Consider the following 19560-nt stretch of genomic DNA (forward strand, 5'->3'; position numbering starts at 1 on the left):
TTGGGGTACATGAAGTTTTTCACTTGTTGTGGCCCATGCAGTACAAGGAACCCCCCAGGCTACTGCTCAAGTGGGTCCACAGTCCTGGATCATCTGGACTTAAGGAATTAAACTCAGCAGCAGCTGTTTCTTGCGCCTCCACCACACTCTCTTCTCTGATCTACACTTTTCTTCAGGAATATGGTTACATCCATTTGAGATGGAGATATGGATGCTGCAGTAGCTGCCAGGTCACCTGCACTCTGACTAACTGGAAGATCAGGCATCTCCTCACCACTCACATCATCACTGGGGCCGGAAGACTCACCGTGAACATTTGTGTCTATGTATCTTAGGAGAGCTCCTTCCTGCTTAGATAGAAAAGCTTCCTTGACTTTCTTTTTCTGAATGCTGCCCCAAAGAGGTGTTTTCTTCTTTCCCTTATGACTGCTGTTCTGTGCCAGCTATAGTGGCTTTCAACACTCAGTTGAAGGGGACTAATAAGCTGGATGGTAGCAGGGCCTGAGTAAGGGAAGATATCAGCGTCTTAAGGGCCTAACTGGCTTCTATTACTTCAGTTGACTGCCTGTTCTCTGCAAGTCGGTTCAGGGAAGCAGCAGGAAACAGGAAGCTCCCTGAGGAGCTGTTGTTAATCAGTCCAGGCTCCTGGGGGTGCTAGAAAGGTACAGAAGGGGCTCCTCCTCCTCCTCTCTCTCCCTGAAGCTCCTGCTGCTTTCTGTTATTCCCTCTCACCTTTTCTCCTGCCTGCCTGCCTATTATGTCTCTTGTGCCCTCCTTCCTCTACCTCAGCACTCCACCATCTCTGTGCATGTAGAGCAGAGAGAATACATATACACCAGCAGACACAATTTTCTACACTCTGGGTCCTAGTGGCGCCCCCAACCCCGCCACAGTCTGGCACCTGAGGCGGCCGCCTCAGTTCGCCTCATGTAAGGCCGGCCTGGTAGCCAATATGCTCCACAGGCACATATGTGGCATGATGTCACTATTTTATAAGATTCTTAACCTGTAAATCATAGTGGCCAAAAATAAAATTATCAAAGAAAACTCTTGAGAGGAAATAAACTTCCTCTCCCTCCCTCCTATTTTGCTGAACTTATGTTACTAGACAAGAGGGACTGGGAGAAATATATTAAACAGGGAAATAGGAGAGAGAGAATCAGAAATAATATGATGGGGTCAACAAAATACCAGCCACAAAATTAATTGGAATGCAGCCTCTGGTTGTGCACAAGGACTAAGTTATAGCTCATAGAAAGCACTGGATTTTGTGGTGAGCTCCTTGAGTAGCTCTGATTTTAAGTGCCCATTACATAGATTCTGTGAAGTTAGATAATTCATTAAAGCGGTATTAGTGCCTAACAATACCAGACACTTGTACAAGAAAATAACTCAAAGACAATGTATTACACAGCACTTTTAGCTGAAAAAGATATTCTGTTCTCATGCCAGTCCCTAAAAGTGCCATTTCTATACTGTCATTCAGTTTGCTGTTTTTGTTAATATACATTTTGCTATCAAAAAGGGATCTCTTTTATGTTGTAGTGAATTTTTTTTCCTGAAGGATAGATAACACCAAAATAAAAATGATATTAAATTATGTTTTCTAACCTGCAGATTCTTGACATAGGAGTGAAACAGAATTAACAATGGAGCCATCAGAAGAATTTTTGTTCAAACATAAAGGATTTTATTTCCAACCAGACCTTGTTACACCTGAATACATAGATTCACTGGAGGATTTTGAAATCAGAGACAGTGATGTATTTATTGTTACTTATCCAAAATCAGGTAAGATTGATTGCTTGATTTGCTTTATCTGACTTTTGTCTGAAACCTTAATTGCCCCTCCCACCCTGCTTCTTGACCACCATTATGACCTATTTTGGTGGTAGCAGTTTAAAATCTTTTACCTGCCAACATTTTATTGGAGACATTATCTCAGTTTCATCCCTATGTTTAAGCAATGGCAGAAGGTTACCTCTAAGCATTAATTTGCAAAGTATCAGGGGGTAGCCGTGTTAGTCTGTATCCACAAAAACAACAAGGAGTCCGGTGGCACCTTGAAGATTAACAAATTTCTTTGGACATAAACTTCCTTGTTATAATCTGCAAAGTATATTTGAACTGGGCAAATATTGCCAAAAGGTGTTCACAAATATCTATTTGTTTCTGTAATAGACAAATATTCTTATTCACCTTTGTGTAAATATTTATGTCAGCAATATTTTGGAAACAGTACGTTCTTGGAAGGGGAAGGTGGTGTGAATGCTCAGACTAATGAATTTTCACACAAATACAAAACCTCAGACTGCACTGAAACAGCCATCTCCACTGCCAAAAAATAAAGGACAATCCTCCCCCCCCCCCAATCGATCCCAGTCCTCTCACAGACAATTCAAGCTGAATTACCAACGTCATGTACTCAGGTGATCAACATTTTTGTTCTCAGACTTCACAGTATATATTTTCTTAAAACAAGAATAGCACCTCTTCCAGCCTATGAGGTTTGAGAATTACTTGCAGCTGAAGTTATAATAAAGCAGAACCAACTCCTCTGTGACAAGCTCAGAGAGAAGGACTCTTTACCTCATTGTATACTAAACATTGTAACACAGCTTTTGACACTGACCAATTCTGGTCCTAAAGAACCCTTGGCACTTCTTAATAGAGAATTCCTTGTATCGCTGAGATGTCATGTAACATGCACAGAAAGGACAGACCAGTGTGAGCCTTCTCCATGAGGCCTGAAGTAGCACTGGTGTTCTTCCACTGCGGGGGTGGAATAGGGGTACTTAAAAACTCTCAGAACAACAGTATACAGGGTGCTTTGGATAGGGCCAGTGAATCCACTGGTTACTACTGTACTGGACAGTCATGTGGCAGCACTGAGGCTACATAAGAGGGAGAAAAATAGTCTGTAGTAATTAGGGTGACCAGACAGCAAATGTGAAAAATTGGGTCGGGGTAATAGGAGCCCATATTAAAAAAAGCCCCCAAAATCGGGACTGTCCCTATAAAATCGGGACATCTGGTCACCCATAGTAATCACTGTTTCCATGGGGAACCTGAATACCCTAGGTAAAAATATGTGAAGATTTAGTTATTGACCAGCACATAGATAGATAGTATGGGTTTTTTAAAGCTAAAATGTACAAAAATATAATGCCGTTTGGATTCCCATCCCTGCTGCATTAATGGACTCCCTTTAAGACAAATTTTTGTACTTCATTTATAATGTGAGATGAGACCGTTTTGAAGAGATTTTGATTATGGCAGATTATTACATGACATTACAAATAAAATTAGCATCAAAGCTGTTTCAAATAAGGCTATTTTCTTTCCCAGGGACTGTGTGGACTCAGAATATTTTGAGCTTGATTTATCATGAAGGCCATCGAGATGGAACAGAAAATATGGAAACAATAGACAGAGTCCCATGGCTGGAGTATAACATACATAATATGGATTATGTCCATCGTCTATCACCTCGTCTCTTTGCTACTAGCCTGCCTTACTATTTAGTTCCAAGAGATCTGAGGAATAGGAGAGCAAAAGTAGGTGATACTATTTTTACAATTTAATTAACATTACTCAGGAAAACTGGTAGCTTTCACCAATAAATCAGTCTAAATCTTCTGGGCCAGACTGTCTGTCCTCCCACAACAACCCTTCCAAAAGCAAATCTCCCCTGCATGGGGTAGGGGGTCACTTCCTCCAAAGCCCCATTCCATGTCCCTAGACCCAGCCAAAGGGGGGAAAACAAGTTCAATCAAGACCTCAGGACTTCAGTGTCCAGTTTCAGTGGAGATCCCATTTTTCATGGAACTGCTGTGCTTGGCCTCTGAAACGGAGCTGCTTCTTCCTCACCATGACAGCTCCCCCTAAAAGGGGCGTTAGTGATGGGTTATGATCATTACAGTCTGCATGTTATATTGTAGGGTTACCATATTTTGAATGTCCAAAAAGAGAACACTCCACGGGGCCCTGCCCCCGCCCCAACTCCACCCCTTCCCCAAAGTCCCCGCCCCAACTCCGCCCCCTCCCCTGATTCCCGCGAACATTTGATTCGCGGGAAGCCTGAAGCAGGCAGCAGGTAAGCTGGGAGGGGGGTGGGGGGAAGAGGCACGGCCCAGTCTGGTCCCCCCAACCGAGCGCCTCCCTCCGGCCCCGGCGTCTCCAGCCTGGCTCGGCTCAGGCCCTGGGGTGCCGGCCCCGGGGCAGCCCTGGGCTCAGCACCCCCGGCCCACCCAGCACTGCCGTCCCGGCCCCGACCCCGGCCCCCGGCCCAGCACCGCCGGCCTGGCCCCGGCCCCGGCCCCCGGTTCCCGGCCCAGCACCACCGACCCGGACCCGGCCCCCGGCCCAGCACCACCGGCCCCCGGCCCGGCCCCCGGCCCGGCCCCAGCCCCCAGCCCAGAACCCCCGACCCCGCACCGCCGGGCCCGCCCCGGCCCCCATCCCAGCACCCCCGGCCCCGCATGTCCCTATTTTCCCAGACATGTTTGGCTTTTGGGGATTTCCCTCCGGACGGGGATTTGAGGCCCAAAAAGCCGGACATGTCCGGGAAAATCCGGACGTATGGTAACCCTATTATATTGTAAATTACAGTGTTTTTGTTGTTGTGGGGCATGTAGCTATGTGACTGTAAGCTCTTATGTTATCCATGTTTTGCGTCTCCTGCATCTTTAAACATCAGGAAACTTCTTGCTAATGATAGGGGTGTGGACTGTGCCAGATGTAGCTCAAGAGGAAGGATCTCCCAGGGTCAGGGATTCGCACCGAGCTCTCTCTCATGGAGATGGCTGCCCCGCCCTGCTGTGTTGCTTTCCTTAATCTAAACAGACAGTCATTCACACCGAAGGTGTGCGGTGCTGGCCTGTGAGAATTGCCTTGTGGGAGCGAAGCCAATCTCTTACATTGCTACCCGGATCTCCCATGAAAGTTGGCATGTGCTGTGCACCCACTTCCCCAGGAGACTCCCTTCCCAGTCACCCTTGCAGCTTCCTTATCTCTGTTGCAGTAACACCTATGATAAAATGAGCAGATGCGTGTTGCAGAGCTTGCACCACATGAGCTCCATCAGTGCAACCTCTCAATCAACAGGAACCTTCCTCCTGATTTGCTTTATAGCTCAGCCCTGTTTCCCATGCAGAAAGAGTCCTACAGTTACAGGGACAGTAAAAGTAAATGGAACAACAACATCTCCTAAGCTGCACATAGCACAATTTTAACTACAGACATTGGAAAATCTTGTATTGCTTATGTATATTTTACAGGGCTCATGTAGATTTTCACAATTTTAAGAATATGTTGCTGGTGTAGGGAGTTTTTCTCTTTATGGCTTCTGGCTGGCTGTTCTTAGGCCTGGTCTACACTACGGGTTTAGGTCGGCTTTAGCAGCGTTAAATCGAATTAAGCCTGGACACCTTCACACGACGAAGCCCTTTCTTTCGAGTTAAAGGGCCCTTTAAACCGGTTTCTTTACACCACCTTCAACGAGGGGATTAGCGATAAAATCGGCCTTTGCGTGTCGGAATTGGGGTAGTTTGGATGGAATTCGACGTTATTGGCCTCCGGGAGCTATCCAACAGTGCTTCATTGTGACCGCTCTGGACAGCACTCTCAACTCAGATGCACTGACCAGGTAGACAGGAAAAGACCCGCGAACGTTTGAATTTCATTTCCTGTTTGCCCAGCGTGGAGAGCACAGGTAACCACGCAGAGCTCATCAGCACAGGTAACCGTGATGGAGTCCCAGGATCGCAAAAGAGCTCCAGCATGGACCGAATGGGAGGTACGGGATCTGCTCGCCATATGTGGAGATGAATCAGTGCTAGCTGAACTCCGTAGCAGTAAAAGAAATGGCAAAGTATTAGAAAAGGTCTCCAAGGTCATGAAGGACCGAGGCCATAACAGGGACACACAGCAGTGCCGCGTGAAAATTAAGGAGCTACGGCAAGCCTACCACAAAGCCAGAGAAGCAAATGGAAGGTCCGGGGCAGAACCGCAAACTTGCCGCTTCTACGCGGAGCTGCATGCCATTCTAGGGGGTGCAGCCACCACTACCCCAACTGTGTGCTATGACTCCGTCAATGGAGAAACACACAGGGAAGAGGGTTCGGGGAATGAGGAAGATGAGGATGGAGGTAATGTAGGTAGCTCACAGCAGCAAGGAAGCGGAGAAACTGGTTTCCCCAACAGCCAGGATATGTTTGTCACCCTGGACCTGGAGCCAGTAACCCCCGAACTCACCCAAGACCCTGAGGGCACACAGGAGACCTCTGGTGAGTGTACCTTTGTAAATATTACACATGGTTTAAAAGCAAGCGTGTTTAATGATTAATGATTAATTTTCCCTGGCAATTGCGGCCAGTACAGCTACTGGAAAAGTCTGTTAACGTGTATGGGGATGGAGCGGAAATCCTCCAGGGACATCTCCAGAAAGCTCTCCTTCATGTACTCCCAAAGCCTTTGCAAAAGGTTTCTGGGGAGGGCTGCCTTATCCCGTCTGCCATGGTAGGACAGTTTAGCACGCCAGGCCAGTAGCACGTATTCTGGAATCATTGCATAACAAAGCATGGCAGCGTATGGTCCCGGTGTTTGCTGGCATGCAGACAACGTCCGTTCCTTATCTCTCTTTGGTATCCTCAGGAGAGTGATATCATTCACGGTCACCTGGTTGAAATGGGGTGATTTTATTAAGGGGACATTCAGAGGTGCCCGTTCCTGCTCTTCTGAACAGAAATGTTCCCTGCTGTTAACCACGCGATGGGGGGAGGGGTGAAGTGATCATCCCGGAGAATCGGGTGTGTGTGTGGGGGGTGGTTTACTTGGGTTTGTGCTGCATGTTAACCCGGAAACCGCAGCCCCTCCTTTTACATTGAAAACCCATTTTAAATGGCCAACCCAATTCATCCTTGATATGGGAAATGCGCTGCTGTTTGAAACCATTCCCACATGTTAAGAAGGTTAAAAAAGCCAAAAGACTGTGGCTTACCATGGCTGCCTGCAAGCCGAAATCTGTTGCCCGGCACTGCGTGAGTGATCTCTTATACCAAACCGGCAGGCAGAGGAAAAATGCGACCTTGTAATGAAAGAGTGTACCCATTGTTCTCTAAAATGTGTCTTTTTTAGCCACCTCTCCCTTCTCCTCCACCAGCTGCAAATGTTTCTCCTTCACAGAGGCTAGTGAACATTAGAAAGAGAAAATGGAAGACACAGGACGATATGTTCACGGAGCTCCAGATGTCCTCCCATGCTGATAGAGCACAGCAGAATGCGTGGAGGCAGTCAATGTTGGACATGAGAAAAGCACAATATGAACGAGAGAAGAGGTGGCGGGCTGAATGGTGGGATGAAAAGAGCAAGTGGCGGGCTGAAGATGATAGGTGGCGTCAGCTTGCAGACAGAAGGCAAGAGTCAATGCTCCGTCTGCTGGAGCATCAAACTGATATGCTCCAGCGTATGGTTGAGCTGCAGGAAAGGCAGGAGGAGCAGAGACTGCCGCTACAGCCCCTGTGTAACCAACAGCCCTCCTCCCCAAGTTCCATAGCCTCCTCACCCAGACGCCCAAGAACATGGTGGGGGGGCCTCCGGCCACCCAGTCACTCCACCCCAGATGATTGCCCAAGCATCAGAAGGCTGGCCTTCAATAAGAGTTAAAGTTTTAAAATGCAGTGTGTCCTTTTCCATCCCTCCTCCCCAACCCATCCCAGGCTACCTTTGCAATTATCCCCTACTTGTGTGAGGAATTAATAAAGAATGCATGAATGTGAAATAACAATGACTTTATTGCCTCTGCAAGCGGTGCTCGAAGTGGGGAGGGGTGGGTGGGGTGGTTGGTTTATAGGGAAGTAGAGTGAACCGGGTGGCGGGGGGGTTGGAGGGTTCATCAAGGAGAAACAAACAGAAGTTTCACACCGTAGCCTGGCCAGTCACAAAACTGGTTTTCAAAGCTTCTCTGATGCGCACCGCGCCCTGCTGTACTCCTCTAACCACCCTGGTGTCTGGCTGCGCGTAATCAGCGGCCAGGCGAGTTGCCTCAACCTCCCACCCCACCATAAATGTCTCCCCCTTACTCTCACAGATATTGTGGAGCGCACAGCAAGCAGCAATAATAATGGGGATATTCTTTTCGCTGAGGTCTGAGCGAGTCAGTAAGCTGCGCCAGCGCGCTTTTAAACGTCCAAATGCACATTCCACCACCATTCGGCACTTGCTCAGCCTATAGTTGAACAGGTCCTGACTCCTGTCCAGGCTGCCTGTGTACGGCTTCGTGAGCCATGGCATTAAGGGGTAGGCTGGGTCCCCAAGGATCACGATAGGCATTTCACCATCCCCAATGGTTACTTTCTGGTCCGGGAAGAAAGTCCCTTCCTCCAGCTTTCGAAACAGAGCAGAGTGCCTGAAGACGCGAGCATCATGTACCTTTCCCGGCCATCCCACGTTGACGTTGATGAAACGTCCCTTGTGATCCACCAGGGCTTGCAGCAGCATTGAAAAGTACCCCTTGCGGTTTATGTACTCGGTGGCTTGGTGCTCCGGTGCCAAGATAGGGATATGGGTTCCGTCTATGGCCCCACCACAGTTTGGGAATCCCATTTCAGCAAAACCATCCACTATTGCCTGCACGTTGCCCAGAGTCACTACCCTTGATATCACCAGGTCTTTCATTGCCCTGGCAACTTGGATCACAGCAGCCCCCACAGTAGATTTGCCCACTCCAAATTGATTCCCGACTGACCGGTAGCTGTCTGGCTTTGCAAGCTTCCACAGGGCTATCGCCACTCGCTTCTCAACTGTGAGGGCTGCTCTCATCCTGGTATTCTGGCGCTTCAGGGCAGGGGAAAGCAAGTCACAAAGTTCCATGAAAGTGCCCTTACGCATGCGAATGTTTCGCAGCCACTGGGAATCGTCCCACACCTGCAGCACGATGCGGTCCCACCAGTCTGTGCTTGTTTCCCGGGCCCAGAATCGGCGTTCCACGGCATGAACCTGCCCCAGTAACACCATGATTTCCACATTGCTGGGGCCTGTGCCTTGTGAGAGGTCTATGTCCATGTCAATTTCCTCATCACTCTCTTCGCCGCGCTGCAATCACCTCCTCGGCTGGTCCGGGTTTCGCCTTGGCATGTCCTGGCTCTGCATATACTCCAGGACAATGCGCGTGGTGTTCATAGTGCTCATAATTGCCGCGGTGATCTGAGCGGGCTCCATGATCCCAGTGCTAGCTATGGTGCCTGGTCTGAAAAAAGGCGCGAAACTAGTATCTGACGGACCAGGGGAAGGAGGGAGGGAGGGCGGGCCGAGTGACGACATGACGTACAGGTACAGGGAATTAAAATCAAGAAAGGTGGCTATGCATCAGGGAGAAACACAAACAACTGTCACACAGAATGGTCCCCCCAAAGATTAAACTGAAAACCCTGGGTTTAGCAGGCCGTTGATTTGACGGAGGGAGGGGGAAGCAAATGAATACAGAACAAATCTATTTTTTACATCTTAAGACGACGGTGCATCATGACTGATAGCCCTCGGCATCTTCTGGGTGCTGGGCAGCAAATACTGGGCGCTTGGCAGTTAGTGTACTACGATGGCCTTCAGGCCTATTGCACGATCTGCTGCTCAGGGAAGACTCTGCTAATGTGCGATTATCCAACTTGTAATAGGACGGTTACCAGTCGTAATACACCATCTATTGCCAAAAGGCAAAAGGCAAGGGGCTGGTGCAATGCAGCCCTACGGCTGCCAGCCCCACAGCTGCCAGCACCCAGATCGCCGATGAAGGCTACCAGTCATGCTGCACCGTCTACCGCCAAAAGGCAGTTAGCTGCTGCTGCTGTGTAGCAATGCAGTCCCACCGCTGCCGGCACCCAGATGACATATGGTGACGGTGAGCTGAGCGGGCTCCATGTTTGCCGTGGTATGTTCTCTGCACAGGTAACCCAGGTAAAAAGGCGCGAATCTATTGACTGCCATTGCTCTGACGGAGGGGGAGGGGCCTGACGACATGTACCCAGAACCTCCCACGACACTGTTTTGCATCATCCGGGCATTGGGATCTCAACCCAGAATTCCAATGGGCAGCGGAGACTGCGGGAACTGTGGGATAGCTACCCATAGCGCAATGCTCCGGAAGTCGACGCTAGCCTCGGTACTGTGGACGCGGTCTGCCGACTAGAGCACTTAGAGCATTTTATGCGGGGACACACACTCGGCTGTATACAACCGATTTCTATACAACCGGCTTCTATTAATTCGACCTAATTTCGAGTGTAGACATACCCTTAGTGTGCACCACCATATAGCTTAGCTGTCTGTGTGGTTTTCCAGAAATTCTCAGCTCCAAATTGGTTGAGGTGTGCAGCAATGCATGTTAGCATTACTTTTTAAACATTGTATCCATTACAATTCTCTAAAAATATCTCTAGCTGCAATTTTTTTGAACGAGCAGTAAGTTCAGGCTTACTATGATTCACGTTTAAGGATATGTTTTTCACTGAAATACTTTATCAATATACCAAACTACACGTAAATAAGTAACTACTGCTGACTTAACAGTGTTTGTATTTAAAAGGACCTCAAAATCAAATCAATTTATTAAAGTTTAAATTCTTTTCAGATAGTACACCTGTAACTGCACTCCCTGTTAATTTTTGTGTAGTTTATTATCACATTTCCCATGATTTTTTAAATGTTTTTGCTCCTCTCTGACTCTGTGAAAGACCCATGTAAACAACTGGAAAAAACTTGAGGACCTGATTCTAAGTACACTAACTCATGTTCCTAACCTTACAACAGTGAGTGATCCCATTGAGGTCAATGGTACTATCACCTTTATACAGTACACATGTGCATGAGGGTCTTTAGAATTAAGGAAGTGCAATAGTGCCACTGAATGTACAGAAAATGCTGGCAAAGACACACAAAAAATCCCATTCATTTAAATCAGGATAAACTATTTACTAAAGTACTTATTCTAACCCTTTTCAGATATAATGATTTTAGCATTACTTGCAGCAATAGCAATTTTATAAAACCACCGATTTTTAGGTTAATTGTGTCCCTTTGATATAACTGAGACTGTCACTCTTTTTACCTTGCAGGTTATTTATGTAGCCAGAAACCCGAAGGATGTTGCGGTTTCCTATTTTCATTTTTCCAAGCTTTCAGTCAAACTTGAGACAATACCAGATTTTAATATTTTTCTGGAGAGGTTTTTAGCTGGGAAAGGTAAGGTTTCATTTACTGCTAAAAGGCCAAACCCTGCTCACTGACCACAGCCTGAATAAACTATCTGAGTGGATAAATTACTTAGATGGAGGAACTGGTCAAAATCCTGGCCCCCACCTCACAACCTGGGGTCTAAGGTTGCAGTGAATGCAATATCATCCACAAATCATAATAGAGATTTTGTGCAAAGGTAGTCCAGGGGAGCTGCACAGGCACATGCATTGCACCAATAAAGTGCAAGTTGCCTCGTGTATCTCAATTGGGTGTTCACTCTGAAACCTAACAATGAAGATTTCAATACATTTCAACTCCACTTAGGTGCTCAGATAACACAGGTGACGAGATGAGGATGAGCGCTATGCAAAGAACACACAGAAGTAGTTTTCTACTGTTAATTTTCAGGTTTAGTTGTTTTCCACAACTGTTATGCCTATCCGGCAATCCCAAACCATTACTTATACCTTCCAAAGAGCCAAAAGACTCAGCTGTAACCTATCTAGCTCCTGAGTTCTCTCTTAAAATCTCTGACAATGCAATATTCTCACTAAGGCAGCTTATGGCACACTGAGAATTTAAGTACATAGTAAAATAAATTCTACACATTCTTCTATTATGATAATTAGTGAGACTATCTCGTCTGCATAGGATCTTTTGGGCCTGAATCCAGCCTATTCTCCCCTAAACTTTGAATCCACTGCCTCTTTTGTCCTGTGTAGAATCACACTACAGATGATTTCCCCTACAATAGAAAGTAGTGTGACTCCTCTCCAGTTATTAACGTCAGTGAGATCACCCTTTTTAGGTACTCTGCCAACGATTCCATGTTTTCACTTGTCAGGAGGAGTCTCTTCTTCCTGAACTTAGAACAGTTCTGTCAGTTTTATTAGGGTAGTGGGGTCAAGTTCTTTTAGCTCTTGTGCTGTGATTTGATCATCACCTGCCATTTTGTTGTTTTTCAGCTTCTTAATTGCATCCTGTATTGCTGACATCTCTGTGGCATCAATGTTAATGCCAAGTAGATAATGTTCACATGTTTCATCAATATCTGGTGTTGAGCTGGGACTGAGTCTGTTGAGGACTTGTCTGAAATGCTCTGCACATCTGTCGTTCTGTTACACCTCAGTTGTAAGCCTTTTTTCATCTTGGCTTTTCATTGGCCCATTTCCTGTTTGAAATGTCCACACTTTTCACTGCGTTGTCTGCTTTCTTGTACTTTTCCTTTGCTTTTTGCAGTATTTCATTTGTCTTAGCGTTCAGGAGTTTTCCTTTCAGTGCTTTTCTTTCCTTGTTGAGATGCGACGTCTCTTGGCTTATCCAATCCTTGCTCTGTGTGTGCTGATACCAGGCTGTGACTGCTGCAGCTTGAATCACGTTGTCTCAGACCACTGTGCAGTTTTCTTCAGGTCCAATTTCTATCTCACCTTCCTCTGCCTCTGTCAACACCACAAATCTGTTCCATAGTTCACGTTGGAATTTCTCAGAGCACACTTTTGTTTTCATATTATTGATTTCTTTGCCGCTTTCTGTTTAAAGTTGGTCTTTCTCAGTTTTAATTTCAGTTTGGCAATGCAAAGATTTTGATTGCTCCTGTCATCTGTAGCTTGATGTGCCCATGCATCCTGGACAGATGACGTGAATCTTGAACTGATGCCGATGCAATTGATTTCTTTTTTTGTTTTGCCATCTGTCAGATTCCATGGTTCTTTGTGTATGTCTCTAGAAGGGATCAGGGTGGTTGCAAGTACTAAGTCAGACACCAAGAACAATTCAGTGAATTCCAGGTTTCCTTGATCATTGATATCATTGACTTTCAAAAGGTATTTGACAGCCTGCATGGGCATACATTGTGGAATATTCTTCAGTCCTGCGAAATTCCAGCTAAACCCATCAACACCATACCGACCACATACAGAGTTGCAAGGTTGCTCTATAAGAGTGAACAACCTGACAACAGAGTGGTTCATTGTGGACAAATATGTGAAACAGGGCTGCATTTTATTTTTGCTGTTGTTTAGCATTGCCATAGACAGGCTAATGAAGATGTATATTAGTAACAGAAAACCTGGTATCCAGATGGCAAAAGGCTAGAAGACCTAGACAGAGACACTACTGAGCAATACCCTGGAAAAGCTACAAACAGAGAAAGACAACTTGGCAAAATCTGTAGGTCAAACATGGCTCAGAATCAGTTACAGACAACCTTGAAATTCAGATGTCAAGCAGTAACTTCATATTAGAAGGCAAAAACATCAAGAAAGTGGAATAATTCATCAACCTAGGCAGCACCATTTTAGCCAACAGGAACATCAAATATAATATGACATCAAGGTTAAGAAAAGCATCCACCTAATTCACTAAACTCAACAACATATGGACATCAAAGATATACAGCACCAAAGCAAAACTGAGAATTTTCAACTCAAACATCTCTGTGATAACATATGGCTGTGATAGCTAAAGATCTACTAAAATGTTAAACAGAAAATTAGATGCCTTCGAAAATAAGTGCCTACCAAGATTCCGGACATTAGATGGAGAGACGTCATCACCAATAAATATATCTGAGAAATCACCAGCCAGCAGCTTATTTCCACTAGAATTAGAAGGAAGTATTGGACATATATGGGGCATGGGCTTCAGATGCCAACACAGAGTCCCACATGAAGCTGGCAAGTGGAAACCAACTGGGTTAGGAAATGAGGGTGCCCAAGAGACCTTAAAAAGTACCCTTGAAAGGGAGGGCAGAATAGTTGATCATAACATCATCGAGTAGATGGAAGTAGTATCAAATGACAGAGAGGAATGGAAGAGATTAGCTTCACCATGGGCATCAACATTGACATGGTTATTTTGCCTCTATATTTGGCACTGCTGGAATACTGTGTCCAGTTTTGGTGCCCACAATTGAGGAAGGGTGCAGATAAATTGGAGAGGGCTTGGAGAAGAGCCGTGAGAATGATTAATGGAGTAGAACATGTGCCTTTTAGCAATAGACTCAAGGAGTTCAATCTGTTTAGTTTAACAAAGAGAAGTTTAAGGGATGACTTGATTACAGTCTATAAGTACCTATATGGGGAACAATCTAGCAGAGAAAGGTATAATACAATTCAATGTCTGCGAGTTGAAGCTAGACAAAGTTAGACTGGAAATAAGGCATAAATGTTTAACTGTGAGAGTAATTGGCCACTGTAACAATTTACCAAGGGTCATGGTGGATTCTCCATCACTGACAATTTTTAAACGAAGAATGGATGTTATTCTAAAAGGTATGTTTAGCATTTATTTGGGAAGTTCTATGGCCTGCGTTATACAGGAAGTCAGACTAGATGACCACAATGGTCCCTTCTGGCCAGAGAATCTTTTAATCTATGAATCTATCAATTTAATTCTAGGTTTGTGATCACTAATCCATCAAAAGCAATGAAAAATATTATCTATAAATAAATAATCCAGGACATAAAAGCGAAAATATGCTGTGCTAGGTGAAAGTACCATTCTGTGCTGCCAGTGGAAGCTAGAGGTAAAAGTAGAATGTGTATTGGTTATCATGTAATGGTCTGTTTTTGGAAAAAAACAAAACTTGTCCTCAGATCCCTAGATAAGAAAATGGACTTGGCTTAGCCTTTATATCATGTTTACGGTGAAAGATAATCCAGTATAAGGCTGTGAATAAAAACAGGAACTGGAATAAAATCTCTGTGAGCCCACATTTTCCCCCCAACAGCAGAGGGAAGAGAAGCTGAAAAAAGGAAGTCTGATCCATCGATTCTGAAGCCATGCTTGTGAGAGTATTAGAATGCAAAAATGTTAATGACTGAATGGTTTTTCTGTTTGAGATCATTAACGTTTATTTCTATAATTTTTCTCCTTCATAAGTACTGGCTGGCTCCTGGTTAGATCACGTCACAGGCTAGTCCACCCACAGGGATGACTTCAATATTCTCTTCCTTACCTTTGAGGAGATGAAGAAGGTGAGACTAGTCAATGACTTTATATCTGAAAGAAACAGTAAATACAATGCCTCCAATTTTCAGTCTGATTTTGCCACCTTTACTCACATTGAGCTGTACTTTACTCTGTGAAGAAACTCTGTGAAATCAACGAGAAAGGCACTTTGGTCTCATTGATTTCCATGTGAGTCCTTCTCAGTGTGAGTAAGGGTGGAAAAATCAAAACCGTAGGGTGAGATGTTCAAAAGCACCAAAGTAAGTTCGCCGCTTAACTTCTATTCATTCAATACCACATAGAAGCCTAATTCACTTAGTCACAAGAGGTTTCATTTGCTTCCTAGTGACGAATATCTGCTGCATGTGAGTACAGTTAGAAAAGATAATAATCTTGCTTTACTTCATTTCTTTTTCTGCATAGCAGGATGGCAGCTATACAACCCATCCCACGAGGCATCCTAAAGGGAAAGGAGAGGTTTTGTTACATTTTAGAACTTCTCAAACTGCTTTTAGAACTAAAGATGTTTTATCAAAATGTCATTTTTTGCAAAACTGAAGATCTTCTTGTAATTTTTTGTGAAAAATGAGATTTTAGTGCAATCTCTATTCAAAACTAGGTTTTTAGTAAATAAAGTATATTAACTATTTTGATGTTTTCAATAAAGATATCTATGTGAAATCTTTGAAAAGTACAGAACACTTCAAAATTTCAATTTTTGTTAGAAACTATTTTTTTTATTTTTCTACCAGCTCAGCTAGCTTTTGACTCCTTAACAACTTCACCTAGCTTAGCAGAAGTCAGATTTAAACTACTTTGAGTGTCCATACATGGGTTTGTTCTGGTTGAACTAAATCAATTTTAAACTGATTTTAGTCACACTTTATACACAAGATCTGGAGTATCTGAGTGCACCTCTTAGCTAAATAAATAGAGATGCAGCAACATCCTCTCTGCTGACTTCAGCAGGAAGCATGTAGATAATAGCAGCAAGGCTGATTAACCAAGCAAGGAAAGACCCTTCCCACTAAGGGGTCCAACTCCTGATATATATATTCATAGATTCCAAGGCCAGAAGGAACCATTGTGATCATCTTGTCTAACCTCCTGTATAACACAGACCATAGAACTACCCCAAAATAATTTCTAGAGCAGATCTTTTAGAAAAATATACAATCTTGATTTAAAATTGTCAGTGATGGAGAATCCACCACGACCCTTGGTAAATTGTTCCACCCTCACTGTTAAAAATGTAAATCTTATTTCCAGTCTGAATTTGTTTAGCTTCAACTTCCAGCCCTTGGATTGTGTTATCTTTCTCTGCTACACTGAAGAATCCATTAATAAATATTTGTTTCCCATGTAGGTAATCAAGTCACCTCCTAACCTTCTCTTTGTTAAATTAAATAAGAACATAAGAATGGCCATACTGGGTCAGACCAAAGGTCCATCTAGCCCAGTGTCCTGTCTTCTGACAGAGGCCAATGCAAGGTGCTCCAGAGGGAATGAATAGAACAGGTAATCATCAAGTGATCCATTCCCTGTTGCTCATTCCCAGCTTCTGGCCAGCAGAGGCTAGAGACACCATCCCTGCCCATCCTGGCTAATAGCCATTGATACACTGAGCTCTTTGAGTCTGTCACTGTAAAACATGTTTTCTAATGCTTTAATCATTCTTGTGACTATTCACTGAACCCTCTTCAGTTTATCAACATCCTTCTTGAATTGTGGACTCCAGAACTGGACACAACAGGGGTCCTTCTGCTTCCAAAATAGGTTGCCAAAGATAGACCAAAATACAGAGAGCCAGAAAATTATGACAACCCTTGTCTTACATGGTGCTAGCAGTCACAGAAATGAGTCTTTTCTCTCTTGATTAGGCCAGGAGGATGGGTTGGCTAATGATGAAGGAATTTGCAATGGCTTAACTTGCTACTCACCTGTCAGTTTTCAATGCTGCTGTAGCCTCTTACAGTGAATTAAAATCTTGCTTATGAAGTAATGTAGTAAGACTGAAGGTCCCAAATAAGAAATCACCTTTATGCTTTAGTGCTATATCCCTATGCTCAGTTTCCTTTATTTAAGTACACCTCTACCCAGATAAAACGCTGTCCTTGGGAGCCAAAAAATCTTACCGTGATATAGGTGAAACTGCGTTATATCGAACTTGCTTTGATCCGCCAGAGTGCTCAGCCCCCCCCCCCCCCCCCCGGAGCACTGCTTTACAGCGTTATATCCAAATTCGTGTTATATAAGGTCGCGTTGTATCGGAGTAGAGGTGTATCCCATTATCCTTTACTCTATCATTTTATTTATTTAGTTCTTTTATTTTCCTAATTTGGAAACTGTTACTTTGAAATAATGTTCATTTCAGGATCTCAGAGGCACTGTGCTGAAAATCTGCAAATTCTTAGGAAAGCAGCTAAATGAAAAGGAGCTGGACACTGTTGTGAAAAATGCTACATTTGATAAAATGAAAACTGATCCCAGGGCAAACTATGACTTCATGCTAGGCAGTCTCCTGGAACGAGGTAAAGGACATTTTCTTCGGAAAGGTAAGGCAGAAACAGCCAAATCTAATAAATATTTAATCCTGCAGATCCTGGCACAGGACGTGTTGAAGCTAGCTGCCTAGGACTTCCAATCACAACTTTCCATCCCCAGGAAACAATTGGCTTCGGGGCACTAAGACTGTTGAGTGAGGGTGTATCGCTGTGTAACAATGCACAGACACCACATCTCACAGATTAAAAGAGAGCTGTGCTACTTTGCTCAATGCAATATCTTAAATGTTTACCGAGCAAAGTACTGCAGCTTTCTTTTGATCTGTGAGAAAAAAGTGTCAATATTTTTAAAAAATGTTCAATAAGGTCTCTTGGAGGGTAACATTCATTTTGTGTCATTTGTAAAAGGGAAGGGTCTTCTTCAAGAAATTAAAACATGTGAACATTAGAGAAAATTGAAAGCATTTCTGTCTAGTGCTTCTGAGAAACTTCACACATGGTGGGCATCTGAACTGATTTTGTCTCTACAGCTTCCAGGGGATATTTAGAGTATGAAATTAGCCAAAGAAATAAAATCTAGGGGACAATTCTCGTGGCTGAGAGGAGATGGATATTTTTCATGTTTTAGCCCTTATATGGGAAAGTCGTGAATAGATGTCAGGGGTTTGTGGCCTTCTTATACTGCGGAATAGGAGCAGGACTCAGCTAGATGGTAGTGGGCACTTTGGTATGGAAAAGGTAGAGAACCACTGCCTACTGTTAAGTACAGCATTGCGTGAAAAGTATGTTCAGAGAAGCTCATATTTCTCTTAACAGTCACTACTTCCTATTGCCAATTTTTCTTCTAAAATTTGCAATGAAATAAATCAGCATAGGAAGATAACTGAGATGTATAAAACCACCTGTGCCTAAAACAGAATTAGTGACATTAATTTGACCCAGTATTTCTAGATAGTTACACTGCAGTCAAAGTTAGACTGAGAATGAATTTGGGCCATTATGGTTTTCCCCAGGGGCACTGCTGCATTTCACAAAGAACACAATCATAGTTTTTGCCAGTGGCATGTGTTTTATCAGAGGGGCAGCACTCTCTGATAAGGCTGCTGACATCTGTAACGTGCATGTCACATCAATAAAACATTTGCCCAGCTAATCAAATGGACACTAATGGGTATATTTCTAGTGCCGCGAAGGATAGATGAGATGTACAACTTCAGTTTAAAAAAACAGGAGGGTGTTTTTTACTGTAGTTTGCCCACACCTTCAGGAGTGGAAATATACCGCCAACGCCCTAGAGAGCTACGTTCTGGGGAGATGAGAGAGGAAGGAATGGAGGAAAAAATGAACTGCACCCAACTAGCAGCATTCACAGCCTCTTACCTGCACAAGCGATATTCCAATTATAATAAAATGTCCAAGTGGCAGCAGAGCATCTAACCACCAATTCCTCTTCTGTGTCTCCTGCCCCAGGGACCGTTGGAGACTGGAAGAACACAATGACTGTGGCACAGAGTGAAAGGTTTGACAATGTTTTTAAGGAGAAAATGAAAGACCTGTCTTCCACGTTCAGCTGGGATATTAATGAGGACATATAGGCTGGTTTCCAGTTGGAAAGAGATGAAAGTGTGCTAAAGAGAATGAAAATACATTTTTGTCTCCAGAGTTCATAAAAATCCATCATTCTGTGCACATTAAAGATTTTAAAACTGCAAAAGTGTTTACTTCTTACACCCCAGTTCTAAGCTATGAAAAGGTGTTACATACTGTCATGTTCTGGAGCAATCCAGGCCAGTCAGAGGTTGTGTCCCCACATGTCCTATAAACCTGGGTTTCTTAACTGCTCTGAGGCGGTGGCTGACAGCCTGGACACCAACAG

The 19560-nt window shown here is 44.2% G+C and overlaps 1 pseudogene; it reads left to right on the forward strand.

Annotated features, from left to right (window-relative positions):
• The first annotated feature begins 1634 nt into the window (after positions 1 to 1634).
• On the forward strand, positions 1635 to 19279 carry LOC128833454 (amine sulfotransferase-like; annotated as a pseudogene).
• Positions 19280 to 19560: the final 281 nt, after the last annotated feature.

Source organism: Malaclemys terrapin, chromosome 3 (assembly GCF_027887155.1).
Source record: "Malaclemys terrapin pileata isolate rMalTer1 chromosome 3, rMalTer1.hap1, whole genome shotgun sequence".
NCBI classification, from domain to species: Eukaryota; Metazoa; Chordata; order Testudines; family Emydidae; genus Malaclemys; species Malaclemys terrapin.